Source organism: Rhinopithecus bieti, unplaced genomic scaffold (genome assembly GCF_001698545.2).
Source record: "Rhinopithecus bieti isolate Rb0 unplaced genomic scaffold, ASM169854v2 scaffold_21542, whole genome shotgun sequence".
Taxonomy (NCBI): Eukaryota; Metazoa; Chordata; class Mammalia; order Primates; family Cercopithecidae; genus Rhinopithecus; species Rhinopithecus bieti.
Window position 1 is genome coordinate 1,548,560 of NW_016810483.1, and position 19,609 is coordinate 1,568,168.

Sequence of the window (19,609 nt, forward strand, 5' to 3'; positions counted from 1 at the left end):
ATCTGTTATTTATAGTTTGGATTTTGTAAAACAACCACACACACAAAATCTCCCATAAAGAAATCAACTTTCTCCCGCTAAACTTGGCAATGACATTCAGAAAATACAATGGCAAAACTTTCTTCTTGATTTGTGTCAATGGTTCTCAGTGGGGGTGAGGAGGATTTTGGCAATGTCTGGAGACGTTTTTGGTTGTCACAGCTAGTGGGAGAGGGAAGGACACTGCTACTTGCATCTGGTGGGTGGAGGCCAGGGATGCTGCTAAACTTCCTGCAACGCACAGAACAGACACCTACAACAAAGAATTATTTAGCCAAAATGTCAATAGTGCTGAGACTGAGAAACCCTGAGCTGTGTGTATGTGTCTCATTTAAAGAATGCTCCATTTCATTCAATGTTTTCTAAAATGAGATCACTCTCCATCCTGTCACGTAGGCTTAGAGCGAGACCAAGTGAAGGAATGGATCTGGCTCAGATGATTTGTTTCCCCTAATCATTATAGTAATAATGACTTCAGCATCTGCAATAAATATGATCGAGTTTCATGATAATATAGATGACTTAAGTTTGTTCAATCATTTACATTATCTTCCAGGAGATATCTTTCCCATTTGAAATTAAAAGCATCTGATTACCTAATAGTTTTCAACATGTTAGCATATTGGTTGAACATATTTAAAATAAATCTGTTCGGGACTCCAATTTAGACGAGAAGAGTCAGTAGCCAGCAGGTCTATGGCCAGAGTCAAGAATGCAGGCAAACAATGGGAAGATCAAAAGGTCTGATTCAGGCTGGGCATGGTGACACACGCTTATAATCCCAGCATTTTGGGAGGCAGAGGTGGGAGGATTGCTTGAGGCCAGGAGCTTCAGACTAGCCTGGGCAAAATAGTAAGACCTTGTCTTTACAAAACAAACAAACAAACCACACTTTTCAATTTTTATTTTAGATTGGGGGAACATGTGCAGGTTTGTTACAAGGGTATATTGCATGATGCTGAGATTTGGGCTTCAACTGGTCCCATCACCCAGCATAGTACCCAGTAGGAAGTTTTTCAGCCCTTGTCCCCTCACTCCCTACTTCTTCCCTCCTTTTGGAGTCCCCAGCATCCACTGTTCCCATTTTTATGTCTATGTGTACTCAAGGATTAGCTCCCACTTATAAGTGAGAAGATGCAATATTTGGTTTTCTGTTTCTGCATTAATTCACTTAGGATAATGACCTCCAGCTGCATCCGCATTGCTGCAAAGGATGTGATTTTGTTCTTTTCTATGACTATGTAGTACTCCATTAGTGTATATGTACTACATTTTTAAAATTCAATCCACCATTGATGGACAGCTAGGTTCATTCCATATATTTGCTATTGTGAATATCACTGCAACATACAAGTACAGGTGTCTTTGGTAGAACAATTTGTTTGCCTTTGGGCATATACCCAGTAATGGGATTGCTGGGTCGAATGGTAGTTCTCTTTTTAGTTCTTTGAGAAATCTCCAAACTACTCTTCACAGTGGCTGAACTAATTACAATTTTCTTTAAAAATAGCCTGGCCTGGTGGCATGTGCCTATAGCCCCTGCTATTCTTGAGTCCCAGCTCAAGCCTAAGAGTTCAAGGTTACAGTGAGCTATGATCTTACCACTGCACTCCAGTCTGGGTGACAGACTGAGACCAAGTCTCTTAAAAAAAATGTGATTCACTTTAGCTCAGAATTGCTTGGAACATTATTTACAGTCTGTTTCAAGGTAGAAATTGCATACCTTTGATAGGAATCAGTTTAATTTGAATATGGTAGAATTTCTCTTTTGGCATTCTAGACATAGGTTAACTTTTTCTCTAATCTGTCTATCATATGCATGCATGGGGAAACTGGTTAATTTGATATAATTTAACCTGACACTTGTAGTTCCCCTATGACAACAATGATCAAACTTTGCATCTAGGCCTTATTTAAATAAAATCTAATTATTATGAAATAGCCCAGTGAGGAAAAATAAAAGAAACTGAAATTCTTTTCATCCAAAAGAAAATAATGATCAAGTATCGGCGGGGCGCAGTGGCTCACCCCTGTAATCCCAGCACTTTGGGAGACCGAGGTGGGCAGATCACGAGGTCAGGAGTTCGAGACCAGCCTGGCCAATATGGCGAAACCCCTTCTCTACGCTGTCTCTACTAAAAATACAAAAATTAGCTGGGCATGGTGGCACGTGCCTGTAAGCCCAGCTATTTGGGAGGCTTAGGCAGGAGAATCACTTGAACCCAGGAGGCAGAGGTTGCAGTGAGCCAAGATCATGCCACTGCACTCCAGCCTGGGCAACAGAGTGAGACTCTCCATCTCAAATATAATAATAATAATAATAATAATAATAATATCAAGTATCAAAAATTAAAACATTGGAATCCTAATTTGTTAAACTGCTAGGGAACTAGGGTGTCCGAAGTAAACCTGGTTAAATATAAAACACGTTCTTATATCCTTCTATCTCATTAAGTAAAATAAATATAATTGTAACATTCACGACTTAAGGATTGTATAATGGTGGATTTCCTTTGGGAAATATTTTAGTGGTTATATGTTTACTTCCATATATTTTTTGGAAAATAAATGTTACTAGCACATCAAATACATGATTTCACCAATATTACTGCTCTCGGAAATAATGAAATAGATCTTGGTGTTAAGCCCAACTTGATTTAAAGACAAATATTAGCGATGGTATAGGTGGTACTCAGATGTAGCAAAAATTGTGACTGGTATCCAAGTGAATGGAATCCTGTGGCAGTACTTCAGAGTCATCATTCTGAACATTTTTATTGTATAGCCCTGGGGCGAAAAAAGTGAAAAGGATGAAGGTCAAATGACCTCAGTGTATATCTTTACACTTTTGGTTTTTACAATTAAGAACAGTTAACATTTATGGGTGCTTGTGGTGCACCCAATAACGTTTACATAGTGCTTAGTACATGCCAGGTGTTGTAAGAATGTTACTTGTTTATTGTTTTTAATTCATTTAACCCCACAACAACCTCATTTAATAGATTACAGCTAGTACATGGTGAAGCTGGGATTGGCACCCAGGCGTCAGCTTCTGGAGTCTGTGCTCTTTAACAACTCTGCAATAATGCATCTCTTGTGATAACAACAAGTACCACACATATTATCTCATTGAATTCTCACTGTGCTCTTCTGCTGAGCTTCATTATCTCACTGAATACATGATGTCAATGGGGCAAGCCAATTCATTTCTCAGTAAGTTGTATGGCGGGAAAAGCTTTCAATTACCCAAGATTCTAAGTCAATTAAAACTAAAGTGGGGAGGGCACAAGAAGAACTACTAAAGTGTGAAAATCAAAAAGAATGTAGAATTTCAATTAACATTTATTTCGTATCTCATCCTTTTCAAAATTCATTCTTTGTGTATATGTTATAAAGCATTTATGCATCATTGCAATTGTGCATTATGTAATTTATCTTTATATTTTTTATTTGAGACAGAGTCTCCCTGTGTCATCCAGGCTGGAGTGCAGTGGCATGATCTCAGCTCACTGTAACCTCCGACTCCTGGGTTCAAGCATTCCTCCCACCTCAGCCTCCTGGGTAGCTGGGACTACAGGTGTGCTCTACCATGCCCGGCCAATTTTTGTATTTTTAGTGGAGATGGTGTTTTGTCATGTTGGCCAGGCTGGTCTCAAACTCTTAACCTCAGGTGATCCACCCGCCTCAGCTTCCCAAAGTACTGGGATTACAGGTGTGAGCCATCGCACCCGGCCCATTATGTAATTTATAAATACATATACAAATATTGGGAATGCATGATCAAAAATTTTATACTGATGGAATGTTTGCACTTAATACATATTTTATAATAACTCCAGGTTTTCTCCCTGCCTGGGCCATTTCCATGACATGAGCAAGTCAACTTGGAAACTTACATTATCTCCTTAAAACCTGTATCCGCACTTAAATGAAGTATGTATGACTTCATTCCCTACGCCATCCAAATTCATTCCCACAGCACATTGTCACTAATTGCCTGGGAGTATTTCAGACACACAAAATATATCTTACCTTGAGATTTCATCTACAAGACAAAACCAAAAACAAAACAGCGAATTGATTCAGAAAAAATATCTCATTGTCTGAAGGAATCCAAGAGGTTGAATGAATTAGTTGTTAGGATATGTATGTGCTAGGCACAGCAGGTACCACACGTCTGGGCTCTGTCCTGATGAAGCTGATAGTTTATTGTGGCAGTAGGGAGCACAAATCCCTGGCAGTATGACCTTGAGCAGGTGATTCACCCTCTCGGTGCTAAGTTTTCTCATTTTTGCAATGAGCATAATAACAGCACCTACCTCAAACGGTTGTGGTGAAGAAGATGGTGAATTAATATATGGAAAGTGTCTCGCACAGTGCCTGGCATCCACAAAGCACTACATTCTCTGTTTCGTTGTTGTTTTTGTTTCTTATTGTCAGAGAAGGTGAACGAAGCACTAGATCCTCATCACTTTGTGTGATGATTAATGTCATGTGTCTGCTTCACTAGGCCACGGTACCCAGATATTTGCTCCAACCTTATTCTAGGTATTTCTGTGAAGGTATTTTTAAACAAGATTCACATTTAAATCAGTAGTCTTTGAGTCAAGCAGATTACCCTCAATAATGTGAGTGGCCTCATCCAGTAAGTTGTGTGGCCTCACCCAATAATAATAATGTGGCCTCACCCAATAAGTTGAAGGCCTTGAGAGAAAGGACAGACCTCCCCCACGGAGGAGGGGATTCTGCCAGTAGACTGTCTTCAAGGTTGAACTGCAATACCAACTCTTCCCTAAGGTCTCCAGCCTGCTGGGCCACTCTGCAGATTTTGGATTTCCAGCCTCCACTATCTCATGAGCCAATGCTTTAAAATCTCAATCTCTCTCACTTTTTTATTTCTCTCTGTCATACACATCTATGTGCGTATATATGTGTGTATACTCATATAAGAGAGATATGTGACTCTGTATTCAACCATAAGTAAGAGTCACTTAAAGCTTAAGAGTTTCTTACTAATACAGAGTAATACATCTCTCTTAAATGAACACACACACACACACACGCGCGGGTATATATGTATACACATCCTACTGGCTCCATTTCCCTGGAGAAGCTTGACTAATACACTGTGGGATAATGGCAGCTAGCATTTATTGAGTCCATTCTACATACTGTTTAACACTTCAAATATGATCTTACTTATTCTTCAGAAAATCCTTATTACCAACCACCATTTTACAAAAGAGAAATCGAGTCTAAGAGAAGCCTGCGACTTTGCCCCAGATCATTCAGCTAGTATGTGGCAGAGGCAGGATTACTCAATTGCCTCCCTCACTTCTCCAGTACAAGTAAATGCTGTCATTGTTTGAGTATTCATTCAAAGGTTTTCCATGGAGTGATCTGTCTTCAGTACGCCCACAATGCCAGGTGATGTGGAAATATTTATGTGGCTATTTTAAAAATGCTTTCAGGCTATTGAGAGATACTAATTGCCAAACAAATTTTGCTCGCTTTTTTTTTTTTTCTCTTTCTTTCTTTTTTTGTTTTTTTGAGATAGGGTCTCTCGCTCTGTCACCCAGGCTGGAGGGTAGTGGCATGATCATTGCTCACTGCAGCCTCAACTTCCTTGGCATCAGCCTCCTGAATAGCTAGGACTACAAGCACGGAACCACGCCTGGCAGTTTGTTTTTTTTAAGCAGACACTCATGTTGCCTCACTATGTTGCCCAGGCTGATCTCAAACTCCAAGGCTCAAGCAATCCTTCCACCTTGGCCTTCCAAAGTGCTAGGATTACAGGCATGAGCTACCACACCCAGCTGACCACTTCTAATTGTAATTCTTGCCTGGGCTGAACTGTTGAACTGTTTCAGCAAAGCTATTTGCAATACATCATACAGAAGCTAAGCAGACAGCAAAGAACATGGAGATGACCCAATCCTCTGCTACAAGGGCTACCTGGCAGAAGGGAGCAATTTTAACATCTTGGAGTGAAATTAGCCAAGGTATCATGACCAACTGTGATTTTTGAGGGAAATAAATCTTTTTTGAGTTAGTTGAGAGTAACAGCTGTTTACCAATGGACTTTCAAGACCTCTCCTTCCTATCACTGCATATTATGGAATTAGCAAATCCAATCAGACTTCTTCCAGTAAATAACTGTGACTATTGAATGAAGCTTATCTGAGGGTTTGCCAAGCACATTTAAACCAGTCCGAGAACCATCGGGCAAACCCATATTAGCTAGCATTCACAATTTCCTTTTATGTGCAAAGCTGTTTCTAAAATTTAAGAGTTCAAAAGAGCTTTGAAGGAATATTTTTATAATCTGTGCCACTGGGTAACAGATTGAATTTAGCCTCAACTGGTGATATTTGTCTCCTTAATTATCAGCAATAACAACACTTTAAATTGATATGGTGCTTTTAATTTTGCAAAGAATGGTCGAGTTCATTTATCAATTCATCTACTTTGTTGTATTATGCTATAATTTTCAACTGTTAGTCTAAGACAACAGGCTAAAATATGAAGAAAGATGGGCTAAGGAGTGCTGTCAATGTCTTTTTTCCTTAAGCTGAATTTAGGTGATGATGACATGATCTAAAGATACTTTTGTTATCTGAGATAATTTATTTAGTCATCACAGACATAAAATATATTCTTGATAGTAAATGCATAGAGAACACTTACTGTTGCCATAAAAACTTTAATTCACATGCACATTCTAAGTATAAATATGAAAACCAATGATTGGCAAATGACTGGAGAACTTTCTTTGCTGTTTATCTCTGTCTGCGAGTCTAGGAAATTGAGAGTTTGCTATACTATCAAATACAATGCTTCAAAAAATACTACAAAGGGGTTAAGAGCAAGCAAAGGGCTTGGCCTTGGCTTTTGAATGGTCCATGCTGTGCCTGGCTATAGAAGCATCTTTCTATAAAAAATATTCATATACTCACCATAATAGGAAAGTAATAATTATGTCGGCAAACCCTTCAGCTATAAAACTTGCTGAATGGTGTTTAAAACAGCAGGAGAGCATTTGTCTATACATTTTGTACTACTCTTTTGAATTGTATGGATTAGGATTATATGGCATATTTTAACATTATGTGACAAAGGAAGTCAACAACTTTGAAATATATGAGGTTGTAAAACTTATATTTAGATATTTCACTATATAAGGAGACAAGTTCGCAAAGTGAAATTAATAGAAGGGATGTGTTTGTGCAATTTTAGAAGGTAAATCAAAGTAAAGCTATTTGGTGTGGAATTCTCATTCAGGAATAAGTCATGAAGACAAATTAGTCAATGAAAAGTACATGTATACATAAAATACGTACTGGATTGTATTCTCATGTTTGAGAGTAGAAAGGCATTATCAAATAACTATAAATGGTATATTACTGCATCAGAATCAACTCTTATAGCAAGGGATGCTTATACCTGTTACAAAAAAAATGCTGTCTGTGATCAGTCAAAGTTCACAATTTGTTTTGTCTCTGTCTTTTGTATTTCCATAATTCTAGCTATTCCTGTTCCAAATTTAGTGTTGCACAGATCCAAGAAGCAATTTAGAAGTTTGTTCTCTTTCAATGTGCTCAGCAGAATCACTACTGTCATTGACTATTACCCCAAGAATGATGTTTCTGTCTCTTTCTCCACTGTATCTTCCATGAGCTCTCTATCTGAAATAGCAGAAGGGAAGACTTCTATTCTAGCAGCAGAAACCCAGCACCGCGGCATTGCACAACTCCAGAGGCAATATTCACACCATAGTTTATGTGAATTCCTAGTGTCATTTTTATAGACTACCATGTGAATGGTGCCCTTTGGAGTGCTGCAAATCCTCTGAAATTAATTTCACCTATTAAATTAACAAAAGCTTATAGGGTTATCTCAAGAACACAGGAGGTTTTCTCCACAGTTGGCTTTCTCTCTTCACCTTTATAAGGCCAGACACTTCCATCTCAACCCTGGCTTTGCTTGGCCTCTCAGTGCAGGCACCAACGGGATTGATGGGATTTGGAAATCTAAATGGCCCAACGTTCGTCAGGCATCCACCCCATGGTCCAATTAGCTGTGGCCACAGAAGTGGTTTTGTGCCATCCACTTAGTAAGAGACAGAATCTCTGAGAAGGGGTATGGATCAGGCAGGTAACTGGCTACTGAGCTGGCTGTGGTTATATAGATAACGCTGGATTTTGTTGGGAGAGCAAATACTCTCTAAAAATTTTCTCATTATGCAGAAGTCATTGACTCTATGAGTACTTACTCTTTCCTAATAGTGAAACTGCCATCATCTGGCAGATTGTATTATTTATTCAAAAAATATTTATTTTTTTATTGTAAATAGATTGTATTATTTATTCAAAAATAAATAATGTTTGAATAAATAATACAATCTACCAGATGATGGCAGTTTCACTATGAATCAATTATCCCTGTGAATCAATTATCATTTCCTGCCCCATGACTGCAAGTCAGGCCTGGACCTGGGACTTGAGGAAAGGCTAGTGAAAATGATTGCTGTTACTTATCAGCAGACGACTTAAGGGCCATCATCCTCTTTCCTTGCTGCTCTTCTCCCTCTGCTGTGATAGAAGCAATGTTAATATTTGAGGTAAATATCCACGTGATGTCAGTTAGTGATATTATTTCGTATTATTTCTGTCCCTGCCCCTCCACCCTGCCATCTTTTGTTCCTGTTTTTCCTCCCCTGCCTTCTTTGTGGTTATGTTGTAGAAACTCGTGATTCTGTTATATTCTTACAAAGAATGTTGATGGTTTTGTTTTAGCAGGCAATTAACTTAAACAGACTCAAACTAGGAATTCTGTCTTGCGTTTGGTGGGCTGCAGCTCAGATCTCAATTCTGTTCTCTAAGCCTGACCTATAAGCTGCTTTGAGTCTGCCCCATGCACTGATCATTCAGGTGTCAGGAACTGGGGCAGTATTTACGCGCAGAAGGCTTTTGAGGCTCCTCTGCCCTGGCTATCATTTCTGGGATTCTCTCGTCACTTTCCAGCAGCAGTGGTTGCCCCAGAACCTTTGGTTCTTCAGGCCAGAAAGAGCAGATGTTCTAGTGGGTTTTGCCCATTCATGCTGTCTGCAACCCAATCTCAGACTGAAGTCATGAAAATGAGAAACTCACCCTCTCATAATCCCTCTTTCATGTTTTGACTCCCTCCCAAAATCTGCCTGGTTTTGCTCACTCTTCAGAGTATTTTGTTTGGAGTTCAGAGCTGTTGCCTGCAAACAGGCCAGGCTCTTAGAAATCTACTCTGTCATACTGACGTGAAATTCTAAAGCCAGTTCAGGCATATAATAACAAAAAATAAACTTTTGTGGTTGAAAGCCATTAAGACTTGGGGTTATATTTGTTTCTGCAGCCTAACTTACCCAAAACTGGAATGTTGCTTCTTAACTGTTTCACATCTATATTTGTGAAACCTTATTCAAGGACAAATGAATTTCCCTGAATGTTTCTGATGCTGTGAATTTTGCTTTTCTTCTTCCACTGTTAAGATACTTTAAGTGGTACCCTTTCCTCCTTAACTTCCGCTGAAATCATGAAGAAGACTGTTCCTTAACTTTTTAAGAACATATTCTCTGTTCTATGTTTGCACATTCCATCCTTATCACTGAAACCACAGGGTTTACAGATCAGTATTCACCATCATCTAAAATGAATACACATCTATCATACTGTGCTACTGACAAAATTGGTCTTGGTAAATTATGAAACATTTTATTTAAAATATATGATGAATTGATTTCTGCTAAAGCATGGTAACATAAAAAACCTGTAAAGAAGGGGTAAAAACAAATTAGACAAAGGAAAGCATTTTTCTTGGGATTGTCATTTCAATGTTCACTTCCCTAGAAATGATTCCACAAAAAGCATGCCTCTCTTCATATAATATAACCAAGCAGGTCTCTGGCATAGATGTTAAGTATTATGATATTGCCTTTAATAAAATGCAAGATTCTAAATATGCAACCTTCAAAATTAGTGTAAAAACTCTACTTGTCTCTTAGTTGATTAAAATCATGAGAAAAGAAATACACACATACACATTTATATTTATATATTTTCCCCTAAGTTGATTACTTTCCAGTCTAGCATCTAATTGGTAACAAAAATCTCTTTATGAAAGTCTACAGGGGGGTTGTAGATTAGAAAAGCCTTTTTGAAATTCATGACAATCTTTTAGTATTATAAATTTCCACTTAACTTTCCAGAAAGTCTGGGAGGCTGACAACGAGAGATGTCCTATAGTCGTCTTCACAGCTTCCTCTTTTTTATTCAAACATTTATCTACAATTATTTTTGTAAATAGCCTGTAAATATATTTATGTAGCTCAAATTATGATTTCTTTTTTTATTTATGTATTTTCTTCAGATTCTCTCTATCATTTATTCAACCAATATTTATTGAATGGCCGCTTTGGGCCAAGCACTGTGGCTGCAGGAGTGAACAAGACAAAGCTGCAGCAGCCTTCATGGTTCTTCCTTCTTTTTTTTTTTTTTTTTCCAGGTGGAGTCTTGCTCTGTTGCCAGGCTAGAGTGCAGTGGTGCGATCTCGGCTCACTGCAACCTCCGCCTCCCAGGTTCAAACCATTCTCCTGCCTCAACCTCCCAATTAGCCGGGACTACAGGCCCGCACCACTACGCCCAGGTATTTTTTGTATTTTCAGTAGAGACAGGGTTTCACCATGTTGGCCAGGATGGTCTTGATCTCCTGACCTCATGATCCGCCTGCCTCAGCCTCCCAAAGTGCTGAGATTGGTTCTTCCTTCTCTAGGGGAGGCAGACAGCAACCAGTGGCACAAATACAATCACTTCAAGTTGTCAAATATGCTATGCAGAAATGTAAAGTAGAATAAGGGGTCAAAACCTACTGGAATGCTCAATTCTCTTTAATTTATTTACCTTTGCATCATTCTGAATTACAGTAACTGCTTTGAATTATAAGCAATCCCGGCACAAAAGATTAATGGTTTATGTACATTTTGCTTCCACCCACCCCAAATTCCACCACGCCTCTGATGCTGCCCTTCCTGAGGAAACCAAAGACCTCCTCATCTCTAAGTTCATTGAACATCTCTCACGCTTTTCCTAAGTTGACTCCTTTGTGCATCTCTCAATGTTGCTCACTCGCCAAAAAATTGCTCCTGTCCTGAGATCACCTCTGGCCATGCTTTCTCTGTATCCTCTGGAATCTGGAAACATTGAGGAGCCTGGAAGGGCTGGGTCCTCCACCCTTTTCTCCTCTTTTTAAAATATTCGCCTTCAGGCATCTTATGCATCCTTCATGCCTGCTTCATTACCCACATATACTCCAATGACTCAGAAACTCGTGTTTCCAGCTGAGGCATTGCTCCCAAACTCCAGACTAGTGCCACCAACTGCCTTAGGACACTTCTCCTTGGATGTGCCTTGGGCTTCTGACATTCAATTAGTTCAACACTGAGCTCAGCATCCCACTTTGTCTCCACACACACCACCCAACAATTCCCCATCACAGAAAGTGGCACCACCATCTACTCCTCAGCTGCCTAAGCCAGAAAGCAGGTGCCATCCTCTCCCTCACCCTTCTCATCTTCTTAATTACAAAATACAGTGGAACTGACTTATATATTGCTCAGATCCATCCACCTGGCTTCATCCTCATTCTTATTCCCTTAGACCAGGCCACAGGGTGACAGACACACTCTCAGATTTGCTAATTTCATTCCACCCCCTACCCTGCCGCCAGGATGAACCATCTGAGCTCTTCATCTGATTGGGGCTGTCCTAGGCTTGAAGTTCTTTATAGTTTCTCTCAGGGAAAAAGACTATCGGACATTAACCTATTCACCATTGCAGATTCTTTCAATTTCTTCATTTCTGAAGAAGCTCAGTTTGGCCATGCGTGAACACCCCAAGCTGGTTGGGGCCCAAGTTGAAGCTGTGGGCCTGTCAAGTCTACACACCAACCTCTGCTTTGAGTCATCCCTCCACTTCCAGAATGGGACGAAATGGCGCATGATGGCGCATGACATCTGGCTTCCTGAGCAGCCTCCAAGCACCAGATGCTGCAACCCAGAAGTGTGGGGAAATTAACTCCCCATGGATGCTCCCTGAATAATGGAAAACAGGAGGTAGAGTGTAGCTGGGCAGATTAATTCCTCCTTCTCTCTGTTTTCATGGCCTACTACAAGACGGAGTTTCTTCCCACAGCCTTTCCAGAGCAATCCCACGTACCAAGCAGACTCACTTGCTGAGCCACCTGCTATGCCTCTTTTCGGCTCCTTGTAACTTGGTGGCCACACAGCGGTGTGTGACAGTTTTCTCACCATGCCTGACTTCTTTATTTGCCATACTTCCCTTTTTAACTTACCTTTTAAACCTTGGACTTGCACTTCCCGAAATGTCAGCACTTTAGTTTTTGACTCAGGTTCCACTTTCTGGAGGACCTGGGCTTAAACAAGAGCCGAACTTCTCAGTCACTGCCTGCATCACTGACTTCATCTCTTTTTCTATGTACTGAACCCTTTCCTAGCTACCACCCCCTGCAGTGTCACAGATTAGGCACATTCTTTCCTCTTCCAGGCCTTTGGACATGACCTCTCGCCGCTCTGCTGGGGAAATCTTAGGTCTCACCTGGGAAACATTTTTTTACACGACTGTTGCATTGGACTGGTTCATGTACCGTGTTTAGATGCCCATGGCACACTGTGCCTTCCTGGGAAAGGGCTTATCCTTCTTGTTTACTTCTTTGTCTTCTCCACCTGGCAGGAAGTTATTCACTATGTACTCTAGTGCCTGCTTCAATGCTTGACACGTAGTGTCCAATAAATATTTGATGAATGATTGGATAAATGAATACGTGTTTTCAAAAGGAGACAAATTCCCTGGAAAAGGTACACAAGCAAGAAAATTATGCAAGTGTTCATTTTTTGTCTATGAAAGCTTTAGTATACCTTTTAAAAAACTGAAGCATATTACATTCCATTTTTTTTCTTTCTCACTATGAATCTTCATAGAGGTAAATACTGTAAAGTACAGTTTAATGGGTAGGGGTTTGTTGTTTGTATGTAAAAATTTATAGGGTACAAGTGTAATTTTGTTACTTGCATAGATTTCATAGTGGTGAAGTCAGGGCTTCTAGGGTATCCATCAACCCAAATTATGTACGTTGTACCCATTAAGAAATTTCTCATCATCCACTCCTTTCCACCCCCATCCTTCCAAGTCTCCCATGTCTGTCTTTTCACACTGTATGCCCATGTGTACATGTTATTTAGTTCCCACTTATAAGTGAAAACATGTGGTATTTATCTCTCTATTTCTGAGTGGTTTCACTTAAGCTGATGGTCTCCAGTTCCATCCATGTTGCTACGGAAGACATGACTACATTTTTTTTATGTCTGATTAGTATTCCATTGTGTATACATACCACAGTTTCTTTATCCATTCATCTATTGATGGAAATGCTTAGGTTTCATGGGTAGGTATAAGTCCGGTTCCAAAACTACACCTTTACGTTTCAATCCCTGCTCTTCCACTGACCCGTTTTGGGTTTAGTGTGTGTGTATGTGTATAACTTGACATATACCTGGTTTCCTCATGTGAAACATGAAGCAAATAATAGTCTCCACCTCACAGGATTGTTGAGAAAGGAAATAGCTAATTTGGCTGAAGGGCTTGGCATATGTATTCACACAGAGCTGAAGAAGGCATTGGCTACCATTACTATTATTATCCAAAAAGGACACTTTTAGTTTCACCTCCTAAATAATTTTGCAGTCCACTAGGTAGGATATTTCTGGCTGTAAGGCTTGAAAAAAACCATCCTAAGTGACATAAACAATAAGGAGGCTGGGCATGGTGGCTCACACCTATAATCCCAGCACTTTGGGAGGCCGAGGCAGGTGGGTGGCTTAAATTCAGGAGTTGGAGACCAGCCTGGGCAACATAGTGAAATCCTATCTGTAAAAAAAGTACAAAAATTAGCCAGGTGTGGTGGCGCATGCCTGTAGTGCCAGCTACGTGGGGGGCTGAGGCAGGAAGCTCATTGAGTCTGGGAGGCCAAGTCTTTAGTGAGCCCTCTTGGTGCCACTGCACTCTAGCCTAGGCAACAAAATGAGACCCCATCTTAATAATAATAATAATAATAATAATAATAATAATAATGAAATGGCCAGGCTCAGTGGCTCATGCCTATAATCCCAGCACTTTGGGAGGCCGAGAAAGGAGGGCTGCTTGAGGCCAGGAGTTCAAGACCAGCATGGGCAACATGGTGAAACCCCATCTCTACAAAACACCTTAAAAATTAGCCAGATGTGGTGGCACATGTCTGTAGTCCCAGCTACTCAAGAGGCTAAGGTGGGAGGATCACTTGATCCTGGGAGGTCAAGGCTATAGTAATCCCAGATCACACCACTGCACTCCAGCCTGGGCAACAGAGCAAGACCTTGTCTCAAAAATAAATAAATAAATAAAATAAAAAATAAGACAATAAGGAGATGTATTCTTACCTAACTGGAAGGAGTGGCACCATCAGTAGCTGAAAGATGTCATCAGATACCTAGCTCTCTCCATCTCTCTACTCCATCTTTCTCACGATGGTGTAAGCCTAGTTTCCAAGTGCCTCATAATAACAAGACGGTTGTCAGTGGCAACTGAAGCTACATACTTCTTTGTTCTCAACTACCTGGTGAAAAATGGAAAAACCACGCCTCTAAGTGTGTAACATAAATGTTTCCTTAATTTTGACTGAACCACTCCTAATCACAGGGCCAATGAGTCATGGAGGCAGGTGACGGGGAATGGCACCTGCCAATAGCCTCCTTAAGATTCACTCCTGCTGGGTGTGGTGGCTTGCGCCTGTAATCCCAGCACTTTGGGATGCTGATGTGGGCAGATCACAAGGTCAGGACATCAAGACCATCCTGGCCAACATGGTGAAACCCCGTCTCACTAAAAATACAAAAATTAGCCGAGCATGGTGGCCGGTGCCTATAGTCCCAGCTACTCGGGAGGCTGAGGCAGGAGAATTGCTTGAACCAGTGAGGTGGAGGTTTCTGTAAGCTGAGATCGTGCCACTGTGCTCCAGCCTGGTGACAGAGTGAGACTCTGTCTCAATTAAAAAAAAAAGAAAGAAAAAAAAAAAAGATTTACTCCTCGAGCCTTGGTCGCATTCCTCTAAGTCTTGGGACAATTAATACTTGGTCAGAATCGGAGTCGTGTTAGGAAGAAAGACACAAGTGAATGGAGATGGGGCAATCAGTGGTGTTCGCCCCAGGTACTATTGCTCTCAGAAAATATGGAGATGCCTCTTTTTTTCATATTTTAAAAAACTTCTCAATTTTAATTTTTTTAAGTTTTAAATTTTGGAAATAATTATTTTGTTTTGTTTGTTTTAGAAAAGGATCTCACTGTGTTGCCCAGGCAAGAGTGCTGTGACATGATGATAGCTTACTGCAGCCTCCAATTTCTGGGCTCAAACAATCCTTCCGCCTCAGCCTCACAAAGTGCTGGGATTGCAGGCGTGAAAGAGGATTAATTCTAACACATTACATTGTGGTTAGAAACTATGTTACCTGTTACCAGATGTAAGAAATAAAATAAAATTACATCTTCATATGTATATTTTATATATATTTATAGCTAGCATTTATTGAGTGATTGCTTTGGGCCAGATCTGGCTTTGTGCCAGATAATCACTCAGATGCTACTGAGTGATTGCTTTGTGCCAGATACTACCCACCATTTCCATCAGCCTTCAAAAATACCCTCATTTATTTCATCAGAAAATACTTATGAAGCCCCTACCATACTTCAGATACTGTCTTGTCACTGGGAATATAGCAACAGCAGGAAAAGACCAAGACCCATCCCCTCATGGATACTACATTCGAGAAATAGGAGAGTGTGGCTGAGAGGGATTGAGTGAGTTGCTGAAATTTACAGAGCTTGAATGTGGCAGACTCGAGATTTGAACCTGAGAAGTCTAATCTAACTCCAAAGCTAAGAGTGGGTGTATTAGTCTGTTCTTGCACTACTATAAAGAAATACTTGAGACTGGGCAATTTATAAAGAAAAGAGGTTTAATTGGCTCATGATTCCTCAGGCTTTACAGGAAGCATACTGGCTTCTGCTTTTGGGGTGGCCTCAGGAAATGTACAATCATGGCAGAATGTGAAGGGGAAGCACGCACATCTTACATGGCCACCGCAGGAGGAAGAGAGAAATGGGGGAGGTGCCACACAGTTTTAAACAACCAGATCTTGCGAGAACTCACTCACTATACTGTACCAAGTGGGGGATGGTACTAAACCATTCATGAGAAACCCGCCCTCGTGATCCAATCACCTCCCACAGGTCCCACCTCCAGCACTGGGGATTGTAATCATTCCAGTTCTCAGCCAATGGCAGGCTATCTTCTTTCAAGCCTCGACTTTTCAGGGGAGGGCTCTCTGGGGCCTGGAGGAGGCATTGCTCCGGGGTCAGGCACCATGCCCCACAGTGGAATCACTGCTTGAGAGCACCCAGAATGATGAAGGGCAACCTGCAAGCCCGGGGAGGGTCCACCCAAACCAAGGGTGTATAGAGCAACCTGCATAAGCACTGAGGCCCCAGGAGAGATTTGCACAGGAGATGCAGGTGCCCAGTATGATCAATCCCTCTCCCCAGACCTCCAGCTATCATTTGCAGTAACTGAAGTTAACATTACCTGTTACTTTGCTTCTGGGAAACCAGTGTGCACAACCTCCTTACAAAAAATAAGGGTTTGGCTGGGCGTGGTGGCTCACACCTGTAATCCCAACACTTTGGGAGGCCAAGGCAGGTGAATCACCTGAGGTAAGGAGTTTGAGACCAGCCTGGCCAACATGGTGAAACCCCATCTCCAACAAAAATACAATAATTAGCCAGGTGTGGTGGTGCACACCTGTAATCCCAGCTACTCGGGAGGCTGAGGCAGGAGAATCGCTTGAAACTGGGAGATGGAGGTTGCAGTGAGCCGAGATCATGCCATTGCACTCTAGCCTGGGCAACAAGAGTGAAACTCCATCTCCAAAAAAAAAAGAAAGAAAAAGAAAAAGACAAAGAACAAAAGAAGGGTTTGTGGCATGTAGTGGGGTGAGACTTTCAGACTTCTGAGCAGGAACCTAAACTGATTGAAGATTGCCTGGTCCCTGTCATATTGTAATAATCCGTGACCTTAAATTTAAGTATTCAACTTTCACCAGGTTATTTTGAATTTGAGTTCTGCTAGATAGAATCAAACCTATGTAATGCTGGGCATGGTGACTCATGACTGTAAATCCCAGCACTTTGGGAGGCTGAGACAGGTGGATCATTGAGGTCAGGAGTTCAAGACGAGCCTGACCAACGTGGTGAAACCCCATCTCTACTAATAATATAAAAAAAAATTAGCCAGGCATGGTGGTGCATGCCTGTAATCCCAGCTACTCAGGAGGCTGAGGTAGGAGAATTGCTTGAACCCAGGAGGTGGAGATTGCAATCAGCCAAGATCACGCCACTGCACCCCAGCCTGGGCAACGGGGGGACACTCTGTCTTAAAAAAAAAAAAAAAAAAGAATCAAACTTACATTACTAATTGTTATAGAATCATCTGAATTTGACTGGCTTCAAAAGTGTCTTTCCAATAGGACTGTTTGTTTAATTGGGTTTAATATTATGTATTTTTCAACCAGTCCTGAAGAAGTTTTCAAGCACCCACTATGTGTCAGGCGCTATGCTAGGCACTGGGTGAATTAAAGAGGCACAGTCTGGTACCCGGAAGCAGACTCAGAGATAAAGATTTTTGTGAAAATGATTTATGAAGGCAGTGTCTCCTGGGAAACTGGGCAAAGGAAGAGTAGGGGAACAGGGCAAAGCAAGAGGAGGAAGCCCACCAGAGTGGTGATCTCAAACCAAAGGCCAGACTCCACCCGATCCTGCAGGGAGCTCTGCAGAGTCAACTGCATCTCAGGGTTTTTCCTGACTCAGGATAAAGGAGCTGGGCTTTCATTCTGCTGTGTTAGCAGGTCATTGGTTACAGGCTACCCCAAGGGGATAAAAGCACTCAGGCATTTCTGGCCTTCTGCACAAGGAGAGCAGAGCGTCTCTGGGAGCCTGAGAGCAGTTCTGTTGCAGGTCCCACTGATATAGCAAAAGAACAATCCAGCCAAAGAAGGAGAGCATGGAAATGGTAAAGGAATGTGAGGGCTTCTGAGCTGAGCATCAGCAGTGGCTGCTACAAGGTACCTAAAAGATGTTAATAGGCAGGGGCCGGGCACTCACACCTGTAATCCCAGCACTTTGGGAGGCTGAGGCAGGTGGATCACTCGAGGTCAGGGGTTCGAGACCAGCCTGGCCAACGTGGTGAAACCCCATCTCTACTAAAAATACAAAAGAAGTAGCCAGGCATGGTGGCTGATGCCTGTTATCCCAGCTACTTAGGAGGCTGAGGGATGAGAATCACTTGAACCTAAGAGGTAGAGGTTGCAGTGAGCTGAGATCGCACCACTGCACTCCAGCCTGGGTGATAGAGGGAGACTCTGCCTTTAAATAATAATAATAATAATAATAATAATAATAATAATGTTTTACCAGCTACCTGGGCATCCCTTCTCCCAGTCAGGTTGACACATAAAATTAACCATTATATCTGCCATTATCAAATGCAATAAATGCAGCACAGGAAACAAGCAAAGTGCAATTTTGTAAGCACCTATTTGAGAAGAGGCAGACATTCTCAACCTGCACGCACTCTTTGACCTTTCCTCTTCCCCTTACTCCCCAACTAGTCATAGGCCCCATGCTGGTGATGGAGCAGCCATGGTGCTCCCCCAAGGAGTTATGTGTGAGGACCAACGTTCCAAGAATGGCTGGGTGGGAAGGTGGAAGAAGCCCAAGCCTCCGATGGCATCGTGGAGCAAGGGCACCAGCCCTGGACTGCTGCCTCCAGATTGCTTTTATGTGAGGAAAACAATACCCATGGTAAAAAGCCAGAGGATGTTAGAGTTTTCTGTTTCACACAGCTGAACTTAATCCTAGCTGGCCTCCAAGCCTTGGAGGAACGGTTGACCTTAGAGAGGTGAGAGCACTTGTTTAATTTCACAGGAAGAAGAAGCAGAGGGTAAATGCAAAAGTAGGAAAGAGGCTTCTCACATTAGCTTTTTAATGGAGGTAGAAATTATTATGACACTGTAATAAAGAAGCACTCAACACAGTAAGTGAAAGGGCATGGCTTATGATCTCTGTGGGAGTCTTCACCTGCAGAAAGCTGGTTCATTTAACCCAGGGCTTTTCAACCTTGGCACTATGGACATTTGGGGTGGTTAATCCTTTGCTGTAGGGGGCTGTCCTATGTAGTGTGGGGTGTTTAGTAGCATCCTGGCCTCTACCCACAGTAGCACCTTCCCCCGGATGTGACAAAACATATCCAGACATTGCCAAATGTCCCCTGGGGACAACATCACCCCAGTTGCAAACCACTGGTGCAGTCTGTGAACTTTTCTCTCAAAAGATATTTAAAACCTAGAAGTGCTTTTGGTTTTCTGTTTTGGGGTTTTTTG

The 19,609-nt window shown here is 41.5% G+C and overlaps 1 long non-coding RNA gene across 2 annotated transcripts in view; it reads right to left on the reverse strand.

Annotated features, from left to right (window-relative positions):
- Nucleotides 1-12,490, reverse strand: part of LOC108542231 (uncharacterized) — a 43,570-nt gene extending 31,080 nt beyond the window's left edge. The window contains exon 1 of one of the 2 annotated variants that reach the window (XR_001889197.1): nt 12,421-12,490. This is a non-coding gene — a long non-coding RNA (uncharacterized LOC108542231). Of the gene's footprint in view, nt 1-12,297; nt 12,374-12,420 lie in introns of those variants that run through there. The other variant, XR_001889196.1, reaches the window with a different exon arrangement.
- Nucleotides 12,491-19,609: the final 7,119 nt, after the last annotated feature.